At 33.9% G+C, this 23,989-nt stretch overlaps 1 protein-coding gene across 4 annotated transcripts in view; it reads left to right on the top strand.

Moving 5' to 3' along the window:
- LOC113493155 (calcium/calmodulin-dependent 3',5'-cyclic nucleotide phosphodiesterase 1) overlaps window positions 1-23,989 on the top strand; it is a 179,082-nt gene that overhangs the window by 60,747 nt on the left and 94,346 nt on the right. The gene's annotated exons all lie outside the window — the stretch shown is intronic.

A 23,989-nucleotide genomic window follows, 5' to 3' on the forward strand; every position in this document is an offset into this window, starting at 1 on the left:
ATACCTTTGCAATAAAAAATCTGTTTTACTACCAGGCTACCATAAACAAAAGAAGACACCGTTTACCACTCATAAATAAATACGTAAAGCAGGGGGTCTTGTGCAAGCATTTTTAGGGATCCTTACCTAAAGGGTGGAAACGAAACCTACTGCAGGACCGCTGTCTACCCGTCTATTTTAAAATGCATACAGATTATGTACATTTGTTTCTGTAATAACAACAAATATTGCGGTAAAGCAACATTTGGTAGGCCTGTCAACTTTGATAGGTGACCATTTTTTACATAGTTTATTTAGATCAATTGCCTCTAAAACAGTAAATTTCGGGGTTAAGCGACAGTTGTCAGGATTATAAAATTTGATGGGTCTATTTTGTTTGCTAGTTTTTCTTTAACTTACTGTTTGACGGACTGAACTTTTGTACGGAACCCGCAATACGGCGAGTCCAACTCGCACTTTATTTACTTGTAGGATATACGGAATATTTTCATGATCGCCATTGGAAAACAAAGAGGTGACCTACATTCCATTTTATATCTACAGCATGTATACGTCGAGGTCATCATATGGATTTTGTCTTACACACATCCTGTATATTTGTGGTCGGATTGCTGTAAAACTGTTTCTTTATTACTCATTCTCAAGGCGAGAGTGGTGTATGAAATTGGTTGGTGTTTGTGGATATTTTGATTCAGTTTTCATGTGATTCTTGTTTGTAAAATTGTTTACTAGAGCCCGGTTATTTGGAAATTAACAGTGCCGGCGTAAGGGGGGGGGGCGTGATGGGGCGATGGCCTAGGGCGACAAGGTCTGACGTTGGAGTCTCTTGCCTCTCCTGGCGCAAACCCTCAGAACCGTGCTCTACGCTAGAGGTGGAATACTTCCACCGCCAAACGTAACGCTAAAGGAAAGATGAAATTCTTAATATAATTTTACTTGGGATCAGCAAAAAACTAACACTTGATATTGCTTCCCTCAAGTGGGCGCCACAATATTTTCGGCCGGGGTGTCAGTGGCCCTTACGCCGGTACTGGAAATTAACTTGTATTTAAATTAGGTCAGATATGTAACCGTAAAGAACAATATTCAGTTAAATCCAAACGAGATCTTAACCTCCACAGAAGAACAAATGTACCTACAAATCAAAATCTTTTTATTTTAAGTAGGTGGTTTCGGACTTTCTCGAAACGTTAATGATTAGGGCTCTTGTTACGCGGTTCAAAAATGATATTCTTCTTGAGAATAACCAACATGAAACTCAAAGAGTGAAGGGAATGAATTAATTTATTTTGGCTTAAAATTTCAAAACAATTTAGCTTGCCAGTGTTTTAATGAAACCTACTTACGTAAACGTTGTCGTCAAGCCTATTTGGTAGAAAAAGTTTTTTTTTTTATATTTAACGTTTTTTTCGCAGATATTTACAGCTGAATTATTTTCATCCATCCATACATTTTAAAATATTTTCATTAGAACTGTGGCATACGTCACGTACATCGGTAGCCACGTTTCCCTCGTCACAGTGGACGAGGAAATATCGCGTGCATGTCATCATAAAAGCAATAGTGCCTTCATATTGCAATTTATTAGAAATACTTTTAGAATTTTAATAAAGCGAGCTGCTGTACTCAAGCAATTACTTATTGCTGATAGCTTTACAATCGTAGTAGTAAAGTGATGATGTGATCAAAATTTAAGTGCGCCTTTTAGTATATCAAAAGGATTAAAATGGACGCAAATTATTAAGATTACTCTGTGTGTCCATCTGTCTGTTTCTTCGTTACCAAGCTCTACATAATGAACCGTTTTAACTGAACAGTTGAAATTCACACATGACTTATTAGTAAAAATAAAAACTTTGACACTAAACTGTAAATAGGATAACGTAATAATTCAAATTGATTATTTTCCTAATTATCAGTTCACACAAAAATGTCACAAAAGTAAATGTCATTAAAATATTCCGTCTGACAGTATACAAATGTTACAAGAAAGAAAAAATAATAATTAAAGAATTTACCTACCTTTTTAAAACGGTTAGGTACCTTTAAAACAATCCAGAAGCCAGTCGCCTAATGAAAAACTATCATTACTGAATGCCATTGGTCCTTTTGTTCAAGGCTCATCTCATTGGGGATGCTCAATTTTCCTCCTCCCATTAACACCTCGTCTCCCCGCTTATACTTTTATGAGGGTTAACAAGCTAGGGAAAATAATTGCGGTTGTCGGTCGAGTGCTGGTGTTATGGAAAACCTGTACCTAGATTTTTCTTTATAATACAGTGTTTTGTGATTTATCTTTATAATAATTTGTATAGCTTGGTTTGTGACAGGGTGAATTTAAAGCTGTTTATAGAATGCTTTCATTTTTTTTGCTGCATGTCTGTGAACTTGATAAAAACACACCTCCTCATCACCAATGCAGTTTCTTGCCCGATCATCTCCGTGTGAATGTCATTTTGGAATTCCCTTAGAGTCACTAGTTCTGTAGTCTAATGTTTCTTAAGCGTCTGTTTTGGGTCTACAAGATAAAAACATTTTGATTTGATTTGAAGAATTTGAGTATTTTTTTTTAGATTTCACCGACTTGTGATAAGGATTAAAGTAAAGACATGTAGTTCGAAAGCGAGTTTTGGATGCACAACTCAACTCAAGAAAAAAAACCTTATAAAAGAAGGTTGCATCAAGAAACTTCAATCTAATTTTATTACATCACACGTTGGAACCTAAAACGAGTATTTCCTAAAAAAGTACCAAATTACTTTTGAAGCCCGAAATACTGTTTTAATTTTTATTATCTGACCCCAAAACCGTAATTAATGAACCATGCAGACAATAACTCGATTACAACGCGTTATATGGTCGAAAGTACCATGTAGGCAGATACGTTGTGGAGATTAATGATCTGCCTAAAATTCATTTAATATTTTCCACAAGGATTTAGAGCACGAGCTTTTTTGTTTTTCTTCTTTTTAAACGGGGATTCAGAAACTTTCAAATCACATGCTATAAGCATTCGTGAATCAAAAACTGCTTGTGCTTGTATTGAACTCACGACACGTCACCTCTAGCACACGGTATTCCATGCAGGCGGCTTTGGTAATGAAGTCCTATATCGTAGCGAAATGACAAAAGATAAAAAACTGTACGAGATTTTCGACATGATCCTTTAGGTAGCACAAGCAACCGAAACTAGAGAGATATCCACATCTTATATTTGCTACAAAGACAGATAACATTCAAAGCTTCAAAAGGTAATCTTGATGTCGCAAGTCCATCCAAAGGTTGTTTGTAAAAGATCGCTTTTGGCAATAAGACTCCCTATTGTGGCAACATGTAATATTTATTTTTATCCGATCCTGTATTTATGTGGTGCGCAATAAACAATATCTTATCTATTTGGGAGGTCAGTTCTTGACTATGGTTGTTTATTTTCAATTCTGTTACACATTCAATAGGCAGCTCCCATAACAAATATTAAATAATTAGACACATAATATACCTTATTTGTACTTAAATAAAGCATTTTTTCGTACAATTTAGTATTTTCAAGGACATTGAGTACGATATCTCACGTAGGCCGGGGTGAAAATCCCAAAAGCGACAAGTATGTATGAAGAATTCGATGAAAGTGAATGAGATCAAAGCGGTACGGCCACCTTTGAAACCCCTTCAGTATATATATGCCGAAACTTGTTTTACTAAGTATGTGCAATACATAAGATTTTCTGAACAGTTTTGGTGCAATATGATAGGTTGATTGATAAAATTACGAGTTTAATTTAGAAATATTTAACTAACAACATATATTGCGTTTTAATCGATATGGTCTGTCTAGTTTCAGATCGAAAAAGAATCTTTACTCATGAGCGGACGTCAGATCATGAGTAGGTAATGACTCCGAAAGTTCCTATGTACATATAACGCCTTTTCAATTGTTTTTAAAACTTTCCATCGTGTCATATACTTGCTAATAAATATTCAGTAAATTTTACACACTTTTACTTGTCATAACTTAATACAACGGATACAGTTGGTTAACATACAATGCATTCTCGGAAAGCAATTATGAGTAGTACAAAAACCGTTTTAATTTTAACCGTTTCATTAATTTACAACGAACGTATTCCAACGCTTACGAAAAATTCTCGCCTCTGAAAAACGGGGAATTTTTTGGGAATTTCGCGTAAAAAAATTAATTTATCGTCCTCTTTTGCAGGATAGGGAGAATTCCGTCCCTCCCTCGGGCCGAATTTGTTGGCGATTTCACAAAGAAACCTTTCGATATTCCACCATCGATAATTCTGAGATAAAAATAATATATAGTCCAGTTTTTTCTTTTCTTTGTTGAATTATATTTTTGTACGGTTTAAAGAGCAACTCAAAATATTTGTGTAGATATTGAAACCTTGTTAAAGTGATGTTTGAAAAAAAGCGCTAGTGGCTAATAATGTCTTGGAAATGTCAAGGAACATATTGTAATCTCCACTTCTTTAAACCAAGCCACAAAACACACGAATGACAAAAAAAACATAAACTTACGAGATAGCGCTTGCCATATCAAAATTTCCAAATAACTATCGATTAATAAGACAGTGAAAACTTGTCATCGTAATTATCGTAAGTAAACACCAATATCGTTGGTAAACGAATGGTTAATTACTATTTCAGCTTTATAAACTAGTCCATTTCCCGATAAAAGGCTAAGATAAACAATAACATCGATTGACATGTTTATTTCTGTCACAACTGCATCAATCCACGGTATAGTTGTGTAGCTATAGTTGTACTAACAGCGTGTCATCGAGGAAAATGTTAACGGACTTCAAGCCCTCATTAGGGTGAAGTTTACTGGCTTTGTTCTTACCATCACGCTATTGCAGGGGGAATAGACATTTTCAGGGTAGACTAAGCTGAGGGATCGCTTCAAAGGGAAGACTTGGTATCTGATATCCTTTGTTTAAAGATAAGCTGTGAGTTTATAATAAGGGTAAGATTTCACTGTAAAAAAATCTCGTTGGATACTATTTCGTTATAAGTGAATTTAGAATTTAGGACGCTTCATTTATTTTATGTATGAACTTTACGTAAAATAAAAATCTATTTTATTTGTTGTCATAACGATATCAGAAATCCTCCTTTTCTGTAATATGAAACACGTTGAAAATATAGTATTGAGTGTCATCTATTAAAAAATTTAAATACCTTATCTAGTTTTAAAAGTTCATGACATACTGCCTGGTGACGGCGTCGGTGGAGTCGTAGAAATGTTTTTTTTTACCTTTGGCTAAGTAACCCTTGAAATGACGCCTAAAGATATGACAATTAGGTACAATAATGCTTCTGCAGTCTACATTTCTTCCTGAAATAAACTTTACAGAAACCATCATCCTGTTATGAATTACTTGAGATCTTGCCTCAAAAGCAACCTCCGCAAATCCTCCAAAATATATCTCCTCAGCAAACGTAGATTATAATGTAGAATTAAAACAAAATGACGCCGTAATCAGAGCTCCTCAGGAAGTTAGTGAAGCTATTAACAGAAACAAGATATACCGTCGCTAAGTGCACTCCTGGCGTAGATGGTTGACGTCGATCTTACATAATGCTGGTAAACGCTGACTGAACACTACCCAAATAAAATGAAGACTGAGGGTATTTGTAAACATCGCAACGTATTCTCGAAGGACATAAATCTTGAAGGCTACGACGTAATCCTAGACGTAATTGTAAGAAAAACAGAAACGTAAAAAATGCATAGGTAAATGTCTTGAAACCAGTCAGATATGAATTTTAACACCTAATTACGAAAAAATAATTAAGGGCATGATATTAAAATACTCAACTTACTAGTACTAGTCTCTGAAGATGTTCTTTCCTTTGTTTATTAGGTAGCCTTGTGAACGTAGTATGACCGTATACTGAAGTAAAGACACAGTTTTGACTTAGTATTTCAAAGTATGGTATTATATTTAAAGAAATGCAAAATATTTATTGTGTTAAGAAATCTTAAATCTAATTTTAGTATTATTTCCTGATATTGGTAATAATGGACGAAAAAAGAAATGATTTTTTGGCACGTTGAATGCAAAAATTATTCGAAAATCTCTTAGCAAATATGTTTCGTTGCATTTCACATGTCATGGAACAAGAAATAAATACTTTCATGCATAAAACCTATTTAACAAACGTTTAAAAATTCACCTTCATAACTCCAACACGATTGCTCTAAATAAAATATTTCAGTAAACGAACTCTTTATATTGAAAGCATTCTGGCAAATATTTGCATGTTGGAATCGGGCACAATGGGAGTCGCAGTGCGGTACCAACAGCAACTGTTGTAAGTCGCTAGTTGCGGTACTTCAACGACTTTAATAGCCGACGCTTAAGGCAAAGAGGGTGCATTGCGACAAAATAAGTAACACTTAAATTATAGTTCTTGGAAAACCACTTCTTTGTTTTTAACATTTGGAAAAGCCGTGTTTTTTTACTAAGGTAATATTTATGTTTTCTTTTATTGGGATTGGTGCGCCACGCATACTTTTAATATTTAATACTAGCTGTTTCCCGCGGATTCACCGGCGTGGTGCCTGCAATCTTGTGGTTAATTTATAGCTTTTGTTTTTTTTTTCTCACCCTTTAAACCTTCTATAGACTGCTACGAATATTTTAAGACTAAAATAAGCAATATCAGTTCAGCCGTTCTCGAGTTTTAGCGAGACTAACGAACAGCAATTCATTTTTATAAATAAGAATGAATGTACCTATTCTCCTCTTTTCGGATGGAAGCATCTAGGAAGATTAAAGAATGGGATCCCCTATGGAAAGGTATACTGTGTCATACAAAGTAAAAAAGGTAACAAAAAAGTAAGGATTAGCAGAATCTTCTCAAAGATACGGTAGTGAAAGCCTATCCCAAAAATAGCATTAGAAGTAGTCAGATACAGATACAGATATTCCTATCGAGAATCAAAACTTAATTAAAGTTTATCTTGCCTTGCCTCTTCATTATGGCACATGCAGTTGATACATTTTATCAAAATTTGCTCTCCCGTTTTCGCGTAAAGAAGTGGCAAACAACAAACTCAGAAATATCCAAACCCATTTATCGACAGTTGTTATTTTATAAACCTAGTCAAAGTTTAATGAGTGTAATAATGGGTTATTAGTTTCACGAACTTGTTGTATATAACATTTTGTTGGGTTTGAATGCTGAAAGTTTATAGAAAATTCTCTCGATTTATAAAAATCTTTGGCTAAATAATGTAAATTGTTATGTGTGGATATTATATAAAAGTTTAAATTGAATTTCATAATGTTATACATATTTTAACGTGCTACAAAATGTACAAAATTATTATGCTTATTTTAATTTCATAATATCCTAGCGAAACTCGTTGCGTGCAATTAGTATAATTAATTTACTAGACTCAATTAGTCTGGCCATTTGGATTATATATCATTGAGCTAAAATTAATAATAACTTATCAACTGTCGCGGATATATGTGTAAAGGAGAAACTCAAAAATGTATATTTTATGTCATTTAGGTCTTTTTTCAGTTAACGAATATGAAAATAAAACGTTTCGTTTCGATTAAAATAAAACAAAACAGAAAATCGAATATGTGCTTAAAGAGCTGTAGTTTGAAACAAAACACTAATAATAATATATTCATAGATATTTATGAAATAAGAAATATCGTGGTTTCTAAAAGAAGTATCTACATCTATTTTCTTTTTACTGTTTTCACTATCACAATTGACATAGGTTAATTTTGCTCATATTCGTAAACCAGGTATAGTTACCGGCATGGATCTTGAGCGCTCGGCGGAAGAGTGGGGATCGCTTTGCGCATCGTAAAATAAAACGCCAATCAATTGAGCGTACGCTCCGTCTTAAGGTGCATGCAACTGCAGCAAAGAACGAATTTCAACCAATCACGAGTGACGGCTATGACGCGTTGCGCTGCGGACCAATCACTGCACTTTATCCGCCCCCCCTCACTTCATACCGCAAAAGAGACTCAAAAAATCACTTCTGCGCAGGTGAAGGTCAGCGCTCAAGATCCGTGCCGGTAACTATATGACTGTTGCAGTTCGGGTGTAACGATGAAAGTGGTGGCTACCAAAGTTCTAAATCAAATGTAATAATTTTCCCGAACTGTTTTTATCGTTTAAGTAACAGACAGATAACAGTCACTCGTTTAATTAACAATAAGAGCTTCGAACACTTGAGTCACTGAACAAAAGGCGTATTGTAATCGTCTTAAAGAACTTCAATTATAATTCATACTAATGAACCACAACACAATGTTGTATTTTCCAATTTGTTTGAGTTCATTGTATTTCGGCCATTTTGATTTTCAGTTGAAAACATATGTTGTCGTCGACTTTTGGTTTCTCTTTCTGATTTTAAACACTACAACATGCAAATGGTTTTCAAAAATCAAAATTCATGTTACTCAACTCAAGCAAGAATTCAAGAATTATTTTTCTTGACAATCTCACAAAGCATTTTCAATATTGCTCGAAAATCTAACATTCGAAAATATAACAAGATTTTTTTGGGAATCATTAAAACAATAAATCCGTTCTAAAGGATAAAATAATCGTCGTACAATAAAGCTGCAAACATTTTGTTCCTTGATTTTTATAATACCTTTATCTAATTCATTACAGCTTCCATGATTGTATTCTAAAGATTTCCTTGAAGCAATTTAATTTACATGGAACTTTCTGTGATTTTATGTTGTGTACAGTGCATTTTACTCTCTAACAAGTAAGGTAGCTATTGTTTTCAGGGTTGCTACGTTAAGAAAAGTAGAGATTTAGACGTGATCTGTGAAAATTTCAACTGCAATCTCAGTTCATGCGACTGTGAACTAACTTACAGACAAATGGATGGACAGCGAAGCCTCAGTAATAGGGTTACGTTTTTTACCCTTTGTGTAACAAACTTTACAATTGACTGTCACTAAAATATACAGAATTTGTTTATCAAATGAATCAAATCTGATTTTTTCCAAAGAAATCACATTTTCCATATCGATTTTTTTTAAGAATAAAATAAGAAGGAACATACTTTTTGCCAACCCTATCTCTTGATTAAAATTACCTGAAAACACAAGACGGTCTCACCACTAGCAAAGTAAACAGTATACATATTAATGTTAACATAATGGAGTCTACATCTTTGTTATTAAGCTTTATTAAGTTTAAATCCAGGTAAGCAACTATAAGAGAGTGAATTTACTGCATGAAAATATAGCTTTTATCAAGAAATTTTCGGCAACATTTTTTGAGCAATATTTATTTTGAACACTATTTGGTTTTATCGTAATTTGTAAATTACAGCTGAAGTGTCTACTCGAAGGTAAATCGTTCGACATACTAGGATCGAAAGACGTTTACTGACTACACCTGTGCCATCACCGCTGAAACCTGAAATGCGGCATTTTTTGCAGCTTTGGAATTGGGCAGCAAACTACACGGTATAGAGTGACATGTAGGAGACATGTCACTCTATACCGTGTAGTTTAAATTAGTGTAGTTGCAATTAAGAAAAAAATTAAACAATGAGTACACTCAAAATTTAGACTGGTTATACCCATCTTAGACTAACAGTATGTCTCTCGAAAACCAAAAAAATTTACGCATACGACCTCATTTGCGAATTCTTTTCCTTATTCTCTAGTATCTGTATCAAGTTCAAACAGCCTTCGGAATACCATCCATCATGTGTCAGAAACATAAATATAACGAGAACATTACTCTCCTTGAATGTAGGAGAAAAGTTCCACAACTTTCCTACATAGCTACTGCGAAGTAATTAAACATTCTGCAACTATACGTACTCAATATGTGAAGTAAGTAGGGGTGATAATTGTAGAGCATCTTGCGAAGGATTCGAAGTAGTTATTGGATATGGAATCTTTCTTATTGAGATTTCGAAATTTCATTTTGAATTTTTTGAACGTGGTTTTGAGCACTAAACCAAGATTTAAAAACGTCATTTAATTAATCATAATTTTTTTGTTCAACAATATTTCAATTCACGCGTTTCATTTTGTGCCGCACGGGGTTCCACAAACATTTTAATCACTGGACAAATACACCCAGACTCAGAACAGGCGTTCGTGGACCACACAAAGGCTTGTCCTACACGGGGATCGATCCCTATACCCCATAACCTATAGCTACCACTTGGCCTACACCTTTTGTACCGGAAGAAACTCGGCTAAACGGCCTTATATAGATATATATTTCTCTACATGTCAGTTGGCAATGTCAAAGACAGCGTGTCACTAAACGGGCAATTTCGTCACGAAGTTTAAATCAGCGTTATCTCTTTGAAAAATGTACGTTGTTTATCAGAAATATTATAAGGCAAAATATGTACTAATCCGTGTTGTGGTATTGTTCTTGTCCAAGTATTGTCTCATCAAGTAATATTATTTGTCTAACAAGGTTAAACTAATCCCTAGTCAAAGGGATTACACAGTATTGTCCGACTAAGCCAAGTACATAAATAAGTAAACATAATTCCTATCAAGAACAACAGTGCCATAGGAAGCGACTTGATCTTACATTGAAATTTATTTTAAATTAAAAACCAAAGTCAGTATTTTTGAATTCATTTTCCTCTAAAAAAAATAAAATAAAAAACCTAAGTAAACAAAATTTAAAATTTTGGAATGATCGTATGAATCCTCGACTTTTTGTCGATTCTGCTCTATGCGCAAAGGAAATAAAATTTACTGGTTGATATTATAATAAGTATTTTTAACCGAAAATGATTTTCACAGAATTTGTTTCGACTAACATTAGACAAACCCGCGCTATACAGCAATCAAAAACCCATCTGACATCACTGACAATGTACTAGCATTGCAAACTTAACTATATTTCCACACAATGTATAGAACATAAGCTATCACCGCCCCTTGTCTGGTAACATTGCAATCGTTAAATTGGATCCGGCGTAACATTTTAACGATCACAAATCCCATTAATGACCGGCTACACGTCGTGTATAGTCTATCTATGTTTTATTACCTGTTTGTGGGCTGTAAGGCGTACGCGTCTATTTTGTAGGATAGATAGCTCTATATTGTTTCACTAGCTGTTGCCCGCGACTTCGTTCCCGTGGCTAGAAGATATAAGTTATGATTTATACCTGCCCTGTATTTTTCACATTTTCCATTGTACCTATCTTCGCTCCTATTAATCGCAGCGTGATGGTTTATAGCCTATAAAGCCTTCCTCGATGAATGGACTATTTAACGCAAAAAGACCAATTTGGACCAGTAGTTCCTGAGATTAGCGCGTTCAAACAAACAAACTCTTCAGCTTTATGTATTAGTAAGTATAGAGTATAGATAGAGATAGTATAGATTAGCTATGGTTATACGCATCGATTCGTTTCCATAAAGTACGGGTTCGATAAAGTAGGTACACTAATGTCACATTTGTTGCTTACTTTCTTAATTAATAGAATAGAATAATCTTTTTTGCACGCCACATACTTACAGGATTTGACAATGATAAATAGTTGCATGGTGCCAGAATTGGCGGTCTTATCGCTAAACGCGACCTTTTACACAAATGGAACCAAATGCGTTGCGCAGTTTAAAAATAAATAAATAATCGTAATAATGAGTATCAAACTAAGACAAAACTGATAAATGGTTACGGAAAACCTCGTGAGGTAACCTAGATTCCAAACATTGGTATCTGAAATTGCCAACCCACAATGAGCTTGCGTAAATAAATCATTGTTAATTCTTTTGAGAACTAAAGATAAATGTAATTAGGTTACATTTCTCTTCGATCATAATCATTATCTGTTTTTGAAACAAATTCAGAATCTAACCCCAAATCGTAAACATAACAAATGGAAACCAAGTTCAGCATCATGTCATACTGTTAATAATGCGATTGTGTTTGTCATTCTTTACAGCTCACATTAGAGTTATGAGAAACATGTCATTGTGATGGCATTTTCTCATATCGTGTAACAAAGATTGTCTGGTATGTCGTAAAAGACTTTGTGTCGTAGGTACATGGTTATTTGTTTAACTCCACTCAACAATATTGTTTGGAGAAACAGTAACTCTTTATTGCCGAGATTATAATAGAAACATATTTTTTTTATTGTTTTCTGGTCAATACTTATACGTATTTAAAGTTTCAAGTCCTACGTTATTACGACTGAAATGAAATGAAATTATTTATTCTGCAAATAGGATATTTTTTATCACTTTTACATGTCTCTTTTGAGAACCATGGAGCCGACATTTCCTAGCTGACTACCCTAAGAAGAAATGTCGAAACAAACTCAGGGGTTGGACAGGACCAATGTAAGACGCATGTGCATAATATAGTTTAGTTTTATCAGAAAACCAAAGTCATTGTGATTAAAACATGCGTAAGTAAAGGGTTATGAGGATTTTGCAAGGGTCTGTTGAGTCACGTCAGTAGCCTATTAACTCGGACCTTAGGTTGTACATCAACCAAACGAGAACGAGTAGAAATCAACTTACCTTCGTCCTTAGGTCGGCTTTTCGTCTTTGCGCATCAGGAACAAATTAGGACTTCGAAAAAAAGAGTAAGTAGTGTTCATTTCATAGAATATCCTGTACACTATCGATGCTATAAGATCTTTAAGAGGAACGTGACAAATTTTAAACCAAGACGACGCGCCGCTTTACAATCCGTAGATTCTTTATGGCAACATAGCATAAGATCAACCCGAAAGACGCATAATAGATACCTGGTAAAACAAAGTCAAGTCACAAGAATATGAAGTCATTTTACCCCTCATACCTAAACAAACCATTATGAAAATCAAAGGACATTTTGACCCTTCACCGTCAGTCGTTGATCGGTCGGTCGCGGTCGAACGCGCCGTTTTGCCACGTACTTTTGCTGGCGGATGTCAAACTGAATAAAACATGGCGGTGGTACTTTGCCGCAGAACCCCCATTGATAGAATGAAGTTCGCGTGCATTTGATAGATCGTAAATTGGTGTTGTTGTGGTAAACAAAGTCATTTGGTAAATGAGGTAATGATAATAATATGTAATTCAATTTTATGAATAGTAATGACGCATGAATTTTTCTTAATTATGTTTTTCGGGTCAACTGATTCACTGTCTTGCAGGGAGTTAAAATGTTTGTAATATAAGTCAAAAACTATTTTGGTCTCCTACTAAATTTATGATCGATTTTTCTTCTTGTTGCTTTGCTTTTTCAAGTAGTGAGGATTAGCGATCAGCTTGTTGCAGTCCTCCTTATTATGATGCAGCGACAAAATTAATTCAGCTGTGAAATTGTTAACTCAGCCTGGTGATAGACGATATACAGACAGCGGTGTCTTAGCAAAAGAGATTCTTTTAGCAACTGATACTCCAAAAACACTTTTAGAACGTCATCGTCACATCATCATCAAATCTTTTAACAACCAAAATAATTATAAATTCTATTATAAAAATAACTATAAGCACAAAACAGTTCAGTTTTCCTCTTTTTCTATCTCTACGTGGTTTTCCATTCAGCGTTTGTTTATATTTCGTTGACCGCAATACTTGGGACCTGTCGGCAGACGTGTAATGAGACCCTTAACAAGTTCTTTATTAAAACTGAGACAGACAAAGCACCGCTTTGAACCCATTTTCTGCTAAGCTTGCGGCGAATATTCTAGAAATATGTTCTAAGTAAGGAATTATTTTACTCCATTATTTCTAATAGCTGTCTTGCATTTCTGCTCGCTCGTCTCAGAGCATGCAATACACTGTCAGTAGTACAGATTAAATCATATTGATCTGTGAATCAAAATTTCCCTTGTTTTGGGCTTTACCGAATATGGAAGGCTGGCAGTCATGCCATTAAATTAGTAATTGCTACAATATAAAATTGACAACGCCATCTAGTCCCAAATTAATCAAATTATTAAACGTGCCAAAATGTGTTATGAATATTATCAGAATTTTTAAGGTAAGGGTTTAAAAGTACACATTTTGAATGTCCACGTTCGTGCAACTTTCAGTAAATAAAGTATATCTCCTGAATTATAACTTTATTAAATTATTCGTGACAAGCTTTTGCATATTTTAATTATTTATGATTTTCCATCCAACAACATTGCAGAATAAAATTGACATCTCACTTTGTATTATAAATGAAGTTAACACGTCACAGGTGTGACGTCCACGGTATGTGCCGCTATTTTATGACAAAACAGGAGCCTGTACCATTTTTCGCGCTATCTTTCACAATTATTCAATATCGGTTTACTCACGCGACTTTATCGGGATTGCCCGGCTATTTCGGACCCACACGTTTATCACGAGCGAGTTCGACTCGCGACCCGCCGCCGTGTCAGCCAACTAGTTTTGGAAATTTGTCGGGCTATTTCGATAACTACGCGTGAGTAAATTGTTATTAATATTAATAATGAAAGCACCTCACGAGGACTTGAAAGCGGACATGCGCCTAAGTATTAATCTCAGCTATCTGTAATTTTACAAACCACAGATACAATTACTCTTTCGACTGTTACATGAAGGACTCGACTATATTGAAATTACCTTCCAAAGTAGAAAAAATAGCCAAGCTTTTGTCCAGCTGAGTAACAAAGGTTGACAGTAAAAATAGTAAATCTTATTCTGAGAGTTTGACACTAATTCATGATGATCTAAGATTTAACAGTATTGTTTGCAACCTCAAGTTAAATAAAGTACAAAAAACTTAATTCAGCATTCTCATGCATTCTAATGAACAACTCAATTACTTGTGTCTGTACATTTTTTGAGATAGCTCCGAAATTGCTGAACTAAATAAGATCTCATTTTGAGGCAGCGGTTTTATGTTTAAGCAAGTCATCGCATTACCCCTTGTTATCATTGCTGGTTAATTAGTTTTGTTTTGAACTGAAGATGTAGATAGAAAAGCTCGAAGATTACAACTTAGTTTTATCGTATGTTAGGCAAAAAAATAACAAGATTTTGAGCATATAAAAACAGTTTGTGACAAAAGTATATCCTTCAGGTAATCCAATAATATAAGTGACATTTTCTTCCATGCTGATGTTTTGAAACCTTAGTATCAAAAAAAAAACACATTACATCTGAGGTCAAGTGCCTGTAAAATGCACCACCGAACATAAAAAAATATTTACAAAATCCTTTTTAAGCCACCCACGTCAAAGCAAAAATATTCCCCAAAAATAAATTTACATAATAGAATTTAAATTTTATTAGTCCGAAACTTGAAAGGGCTAAAATAGAGTAGAGCGTGCAGTACATGCCTTTTTGCATGAAAACTATACTATTATTCCTAGCTCATGCTTTATTCAATGTCTGGAGAAAATCCCTAAAAGTCCGCTTTCTAAACCTACATTAACTATCTACAAACCAATATAGGAAGCTAATGTTTTACATTCCACTTATTTTAGAAGAGAACGGAAATTATAATAATCATTGAAATGAAACTACTTTTACGGATTTTTTACGGGCAGACTCTAACCATGACGCCCAGACCATGATACCTGCAAAGGTTTCGAAACGTCGGGAACTAAAATCTAAAATTAAACCGCGAAAAAATCCGTAAAAGTAGTTTCATTTCAATGTCTAACATTCGCGTAAACCTAAGAAACCACTATATAATAATTATGCTCAACCGATGTCTCATATGTAGTTACAAATCAAACTCTGCTTGGCCGGATTAAAAGAGCACCTTCTTAAAATAAATGAATAGCGAAAAAGAACTCTCTTTCAATTGTGCTAAGAAAATCACCCATAACTGAAGAAATTCATTTGAATATCATCAAAACTTCAAGGTTCTGGTTAAAGAACCCGCAGTCACGTCCACAAACAATCTCTTACTCCGTGTACTTCATTCAAAACGTCACCACGTACCGACATTATTACAAATCTTGTAAATAACAAAGTGGACGAAGCCAACTCATGTTTACGTTATACCTCAACTTGTCAAGGAATCTACCAGGACATCTTGACGCTATTTTTCTGATAGTGTGCAAGAGAGATACCACTCCATCCCGTGTATTACGCTGTCTTGTTCCCACAATCTTCAACATATTCTCTTAATAGATGTTGGTAGGCCCCAGTTCTTATCCAAAAATAACTCGAACACAGTATAGTTTTCCTTTTTGTACGTGACTGTCCTTTGAAAAAAATACAAGGATAGCAAAGGTTTAGACCCTTTTTGATACAATGCCAAGGTTCTGTACTATTTTTGTCACATGGAATTCAGATTTTTTGAGTAACTCCTTTTTTAACATCATCAGTCCACCCTTTTACCAACAATGTTGGGGTCGGCTTCCATTCAGGGAGCAACTGCTTTTCTGGTCTCCTCAACCCGTCAGTAAGGCTGTTTTTCAGACTTTCTAGCCAACTGCAAAAAATGTAGAATTCTTAAATAGTTCAGAGTCGTTCCAATGTTGTGTGTTTAAATTAGGTACGGCTAACGGATATTTTTAGGGTTTTAGGACTAGGACTGCTCTCTCTGTCCGTCTGTCTATACGCTATATCTCGTGAACCGTGATGGCGGGACAGTTGAATATTTGTAGATGGTGTATTCCTGTTACTTTGAAAGCAAAGTAATAAAATGCTAAAATTAAGCAATTGGATTTAAACAATGGTTGGTAGCGTCTTTGAGTGGTTTTTAAGGTATTTCGTGATGAAACAAAATTTTAGTTTGTGCAATTGCTTTTTAATTTTTAAATGTGCTTAACAAACAAAATAACTATTTAATCAATTATACATATAGCTTTATTAACAGTAATTAATACTAAAATACTATACTTTCAATTCTTATGTATACTTTTGTATGACAATTATTAGAGGACATTCAATATTCTTATACTTAGTCTAATCAATGTAAGTTCTTTTTTAAGATTTCTTACTATCTTATCTATGATCGTGCCTCTGAAAAAAAACAAAAGAAATAAATTTTAATTTTATAAGTAGAGCTACAATTTCGTGGCGCCACTGCGGAACGATTGTGCTCATGTTTACAGATCCTGTGTATTTTTTACGGATTAAAATGAAACCAAGTCACGTAGACTTCTTTGTCCGTCCCAACTGTGAAACTTACCACTACAACAACAAATACAATATAACATAGAATGAAAATGAAAGAGTTAAGCAACATTTGTATTTTTTTTCTTCCAATGTCGGTTGAACTTGACCGGTTTTCTTTCATATTTTTTTCTAATGTGATGTAAGTCAGAACATTATTTTACACGAACTTACTTTGATTTAACTTGGACACCGTCTGAAGTAATTGGTTATAGCCGTTAGGGTCATCTAGGAAAAAAAAACAAAAACTGTTTCAGACGAAAGTTATTGTTGAACATAATATTGCCATTTTAATATAATATATGTCATTCGAATTCGTATTGTTATTGTCGTTTCATTACTGTTCCTTCGTTGACACTATCGAGCAAACAAATAAGATCCTTCAAAATATTAGCTTATATTGCCTTTATACTTACCAGGATATTTAATCGATTTCAATATATCTAAGTAATACTGTAAGTCTTCTTTTTCTGAAAAAAGGTCACACATTAAGTAGATATCAAAAGGTAATAAAGAATAATGTAGAGACATCTTACCAGCCGCTTGCCAATGCCAATGCCCTTAAATAAAATAAAAGAAATTGTGTAAATATTATATTATTTACCTATTGTTTAATAGTACATTAATTAAATAAAAATATCTAAATAAATATATATCGGTGCCAAAGAATTGCGAATAATTCATGAGTACTTATAATTTATAAATCACATTTTGACAAGAATGGGATATTTCACTAATAAAATAAATCTGTGTTTTCCATTTTATTACATCATTACAAAGTAAGAAAGGTAAAACTACTTAAAACATCACTTGCTAGTAAAAGCGTACTGGTAAGTGACAGCATACGAAACTTTAAATCTTTTCGTCCGTCATTTTTTGCTTACGAGATAAAAGAAAAATAGATATTCATTATTTTTTGGAAATTGTCTGTCGTGCAGATTTTTGTCAAATACCCTATTGCAAAAAGCAGTTTTGGAAGTGTGATAGTGCACTACACAGCTTAGATTGTAGTCTCAGCTATTACTTCAAAACTGATAGGCTCTGAGCAAAAACTGGTCTAGACACAGTACAAAATAATCACTACTGAAACATGTTTTTAGGGAACTGTACAGAAACAAAATTTGCGTTTCATTTCACATCAGATTAGTAGAAACACCTTTCATAATGAACAATTTATGTTAATCAAACGAGGTTGGCATTCAAATGTCAGATTCGCATACAGTCCTACCCTCTACTATACACAAAACAGAAGGTGTCGTAGAAGCGAGACGCATTTATGTACAGTATAGAGCACTATCTCTCTTTAACAATGGCTATCGCTATCCTTTCACTTGTCCATAGTACAGGCATTGGCAGCTCTCCAAACGCAGGTACAAGTAATAGTTATGGTTTTTCAGGAACTTTCCTGCATTTAGGACGTTAAAAAATTTGCTTCGCGTGTTTCTAATGATTGCCGCTTTTGGCTCGAACGAAATTTATTATAAGTGGAAGAATTCGTGTATAGTATTTTTTGTTGCGTTAAAAATGTCAAAATGATACTTATTTGTTATATTTTTGTTTTAATGGAACTTGTGATGACTAAACAACAGCTACCTAATAAAGTCATCATCGGCCAACTATCTTGGGATCGGCTACCAGTCCAACCGGTTTCAGCTAAGTACCAGTGTTTTACAAGGAGCGACTGCCTATCTGACCTCCTCAACCCAGTTACCTGGGCAACACGATACCCCTTGGTTAGACTGGTTGTCAGACTTTTCGAGCTTCTGACTACCTGTAACGACTGTCAAAGATGTAGGAGTTCCAGGATAGTTTCTTACCTAACCAGAATCCTTAATCATGAGCTGATATTTCACCCTTAATTTATTATTTCTATAGTAACTATCGTGAGACTTATTCATGTTAATCAATCTCACTCGTCGTTAGTCGAACTGACGCCCCCGCCGAGTGAAATACAATATGTAAAATAACAAAAATAATTTGGAACGAAACTATCCCAGTCACCAAAATCATGACTTCCTAATACGTAAAAACCAAACAAGTAACTAAAAATGTTGTTCGTTAATATCGTAAACCGTAAAATATTATGATATCGCTTTAGAATTTCATTCAAAAGCAATAAATTGTAATCTGCCCCTTTGTTTCATGTAACCCTGCTCAGATTAAAACGTAATCAGAAAGATTCATGTTGATTTGTAATTTTATTTACGATTCTTCTTTCAGAGAGAAATTACATTATTTCTTTTTAAATGTTAGCCCGAGGCTTGAATCACTTTTGTTTTTTTATAAGAAAATATAAGCATCAAATAGCTTGGTTGAAATTAAATCTGTTGAAAATTGAAGCGAAACGGTTTTAAATTAATAGAAAAAATGACTACGCATTACTTACTATTAAAACCAACCACACCCTTTACAATATCTGCATAAGTCCCTTCGTCTATTTCTTCTTTCTCTGTAACAATATATTATGTAAAAGGTAACTAAAATACAAAAAAAAAATCGAAAAAAAAGGCGTAATACTTACTTTCGTCTTCTGTGTAAAAAAAATATCATTTATTATTTGATGTTATATTATTTTCTTAGAGTCAATTACTACTGATAAATTGTATCTATAATATGTACAATACGACTTACTATCGACCTTCTTTTTGTTGCGTGACTCAAATTTTTCTGAAAAAAAGGTTTTTTTTTTAAGTGGGACTAATTTTACAAATACCAGACAAGAGAGACAACCGCAATATGTTATACGCACTTATAGTTTTCATCATGTCACGAACTTCTGAAAAATGAAAAGGCAAAATTTTTACTTTGACCATTATGTATTTATACAAAAGTAGCTGTTACCCGCGACTTCGTCCGCGTGGTTAGGAAATAAAATATTTTCTCGTAATGAATCGTAGCGTATGTGATAATCCATTGTGTTAGCTAACTCCATACCAAATTTCATTAAAATTTGTTCAGCCGTTTTGACGTGAAGAAGTAACAAACATACACACTCACAAACTTTCGCCTTTATAATATTAGTAGGAAGTGGGATTAGTAAAACCCATCCCGGGTTATAGTATCGGTGAAAGAAACTCGAATTAAAATTACACAGTGTTCATAGAAGAAGTGAGATATAGCTAAATGCGCGAGTGAGAAAAGACATTTATTTGATCGTTTTTTCGCACACACGATGTGCCGGAATACGAAAATAACGTTTTCTTACCAGCACTCAAAGTTGAAGAGTCTTGTCCCAATCTCAAGTTTTTCAAAATAATAGCTGAAAATAATGAAGAACGATCATATGATTCTTTGTTGTAGGAACCTATAAAAAGAGTGGAGTGGTATTTTTTTTTTAAAGCAATGGCTCAATTTCTGGTAATAATTTTCCCTTTAAAAGCATTTTCCTCAGCAGAAGGCAGAGAATAAGTTTTCAAAATATGATTGAAGCCTGTTTTAACTGGTGGCATACAAAAAAAAATATCTTCTCATTCGTTTTTTCTTAATTTTCCTTGCGTCACCAGTACCTGCTAAGAAATTCTGAACATACCAATTTTTGGGGGGGCGCGTAGTGTAGTACATGTAACTTTAGTCAAAACAACAAGCTGTGAACAACATTTAAATGGTTTTATTAATATTCATTAATATATTATAAATTCTCATTAATAATACGTGCCATCTTGTTAAGCAAGGCATTTTGTCGTTATTTTTTCTAAACGCATGCATGCAATATTATCAGTTATAAACTAACAACTTTTCCATTGCACGATATAATTACGATGCTCAATATTTTGAATATTCCGTTGTAAATAGTAAAATAAAATTACTTTTACGGATTTTTTCGCGGTTAAATTTTAGATTTCAGTTCCCGACGTTTCTACATCTTTGCAGGGATAATGGTGAAAATACCTGCAAAGGTGTTGAAACGTCGGGAAAATCCGTAAAAGTAGTTCTCTTTCAATGTCTAACATTCGCGTTAACCTAAGAAACCACTAGATATTATACTCACCAAAGTAAGAGCATAAACAAAGAGAGACATTTCAAATACAACGTTTACAGTCAACTATTTGTAATTGATTGACGCTCATTATCGTATGACCCTATACCTACACGTACACAAATTGATTCAATTAAAATCACTTGCTAATTGACATTAATTTTTCGATAGTTTTCATGTATTCAGCAAGTTGAGTGTTCATTAAAATGTAAGTGGTTTTTATATAATGGAAATGCCTGGGATACAATTAGGAAGATAGCAAAGACAGGATGGATCCGAAGGACAAGAGACATAAGAGAATGGAATAGGAATAGAATGGCATAAACACCTCTGTTTATGCCATTTTTCTATGTTTCTTGTTCTTGAAGCCTATGTCCAGCATTGGATTTTTCAAAGTTAACGCTGATGATGATGATGATGAAGGTCTATGTTGCAGTTTTATAAGCAAAACAGCGCAATATGCGGAGTAGAGCTGCGTCTCTCTTCAATAATTGTTGTTGTCACATTGTTGTCACGTTGTTGTCAATTATATTAACGGATGTTGTAAATTAACATTTCAAAAAACAACGAAAAATCTTTTAGCTTGAGAACATATTTTCACAATACAGTCAAAAGACTACTGAGACAATGTGAGGTTGCATGACATTTTTTCCCATTTACACAACAAGTATTTACGAAGAAAATTCTTTCAAATATTACTTCTGAATAATTCTGCATTAGGCTTCTATTCGGGGTTCAAATACTTATGAATTTACAATATATGTAAAAGAAAAAAGATTCTTATTTGCAATTTTTGATCGTTGTTAAAATCAAAGTCTTTGTGCAAAGTCCACTAATATGTTTTCTCAGTCCTTGAAAATAGCTTAGGGTAAAATAACAGTGACTGAAACTGTTGGTATCATTATTATACACCGTGATTTTTTAGTCGTCTTACAAAAGCAGCCCAGTTCATGTATCCAATGACTAGAACACGTTCATGATAAAAAATAGGTATTTATGAGATTTGAAAACAAAATTAAATGCAGTTTTTATTCAATATTATGATGCAATTCGTAGTTTTTTAGAAACACAGCTCTGTTGCGAGTGCGTTCCAAGCCTTGTAACAATGGTGAGGGGCGCGGGCGGCGGCAATTTTATCACTTTTAAGAGTATATTTCAGATTTCTCTTGTTTAATTTTCTTCGTACTTATTATCTTTGTTGATGATAAAAAAAAAATCGCGCCTAGGGATATTTTACGTCGGATGCATGAACTGGGCTGCTTTTGTAAGACGACTAAAAAATCACCGTGTATTTTGTGGTAACGTAAACCTTTTTAGTAACGAAGTCTACCTCAAGATTCATATTTAACTGCTCTCTGACCTAAAGGAACCTATTAATATTCCATTCTCAGGTGTATTTCAAAGATTCATCAATATGGTTGTAGATCACCAGAAATGGCGCGGGGATCGAACTTGCATACGTCACACACAGTGCTCTTCCAACCACGCTACGCTTTTAGCCACAGTAGTACTTTTTAATTGTAATTTTTTTAAATGTCACTCCATTCAAACTTTATCAAAACTGGTAAAGTCATTTTTAATTTTCAATTGTAAATTGCATTGTCATCGGGTGTGAAGCTACCATGAAAATTTCAGCCTGCTAGGGAATAATCGGGAAGTGCCTCAAAATTGGTAGCAACTTCCCAACCGGCACGACAAGCAAAAAGAAAAGTGATATATATAAACGTGGGAACTAGAACTGTTTTAGATGAACAAATATTCAGATGTAAGCCCAGTGACTCGAACAACACACTTCAGCTTGACCTACGAAATTATTTAATAATACGAGTATTTGATCTCGTTACGTATGCGTTCAAGAGACCCTTTTCATCGGCTTCAACCTTTCCGTTTCGACCTTATGGTTTATTTAGTTCTCATTTGGACGCCTTTGGATTTTTCTGATCAGATCTTATAGATCAAAGGACGTAGAAAATGTTGCATGGTATACTTAAATGAATGATATTTTTAGTAGTTCGACATGTCGGTAGTAAATTGAATCAATACAACTAGAGACCTATCTAGCTTTAGAAACTTATATTTTCTGCAGGTGGGTCCATCCCAATGCATTGAGTAACTAAACCGTAAAAATGCTTTAAAAATCGCCTAATATATTAATAATATAAATGCAAGGAGGCTCTCACCTCTTTCAGAATTATGGTTGCAGGGGTGAAAGAGAGACGTTCTATGCTATGTTCCGTCATCCTTCGTCATAGCATTCATTCATAGCATTCATTTAAGGGTTCGCAATCAGCCTTTATATTATATTATCATCATCGTCATCATTATCATCAGCCCATATTCGTCTACTGCTGAACATAGGCCACTATATTAGAGATCTATATTCGGCTGCCTTTATATAGTGATATCGAAACCCATTTAATACGGGATTCTGTAAATAATAGATTTATTTTAATTTATATATATTTATTTTACTTCAAATAAGTATCCGTCAAAAGTTGTTTTCACCTGAAACAGAAAGATATTAAAGTTAATTTCTGTTATGTTTTATTAGAAGTTATGAAAAAATAATAAAAATGCACCTATTTCTCATAAAACTCTTTTTCCAAAATTTAAGTCGCTATAAAGTAATTAAAAAAATCTTACGATTTAACTCTTTTATTTTCGCCAGCATATCAGCGAAGTATTTCACTTCATCTTTTTCTGTGAAGAAAAGTTATGAAAATATTGTTAAACCTGTAATACTATTCAATTGTTTAAAAACATAATATAATTATTACCTTCTTTACTTATTTCCTTTTCTGCAAAGTAAAGTAAAAAATATATATATTTTAATTCATTCTAAAAAAAATAACATTTCTTGATTTCTTGTCATACAAGTTTTTCTTCAATGATCAATAGTTTATGCTATTTTATA

This window comes from Trichoplusia ni, chromosome 4 (genome assembly GCF_003590095.1).
Source record: "Trichoplusia ni isolate ovarian cell line Hi5 chromosome 4, tn1, whole genome shotgun sequence".
In the NCBI taxonomy this organism is placed as follows: Eukaryota; Metazoa; Arthropoda; class Insecta; order Lepidoptera; family Noctuidae; genus Trichoplusia; species Trichoplusia ni.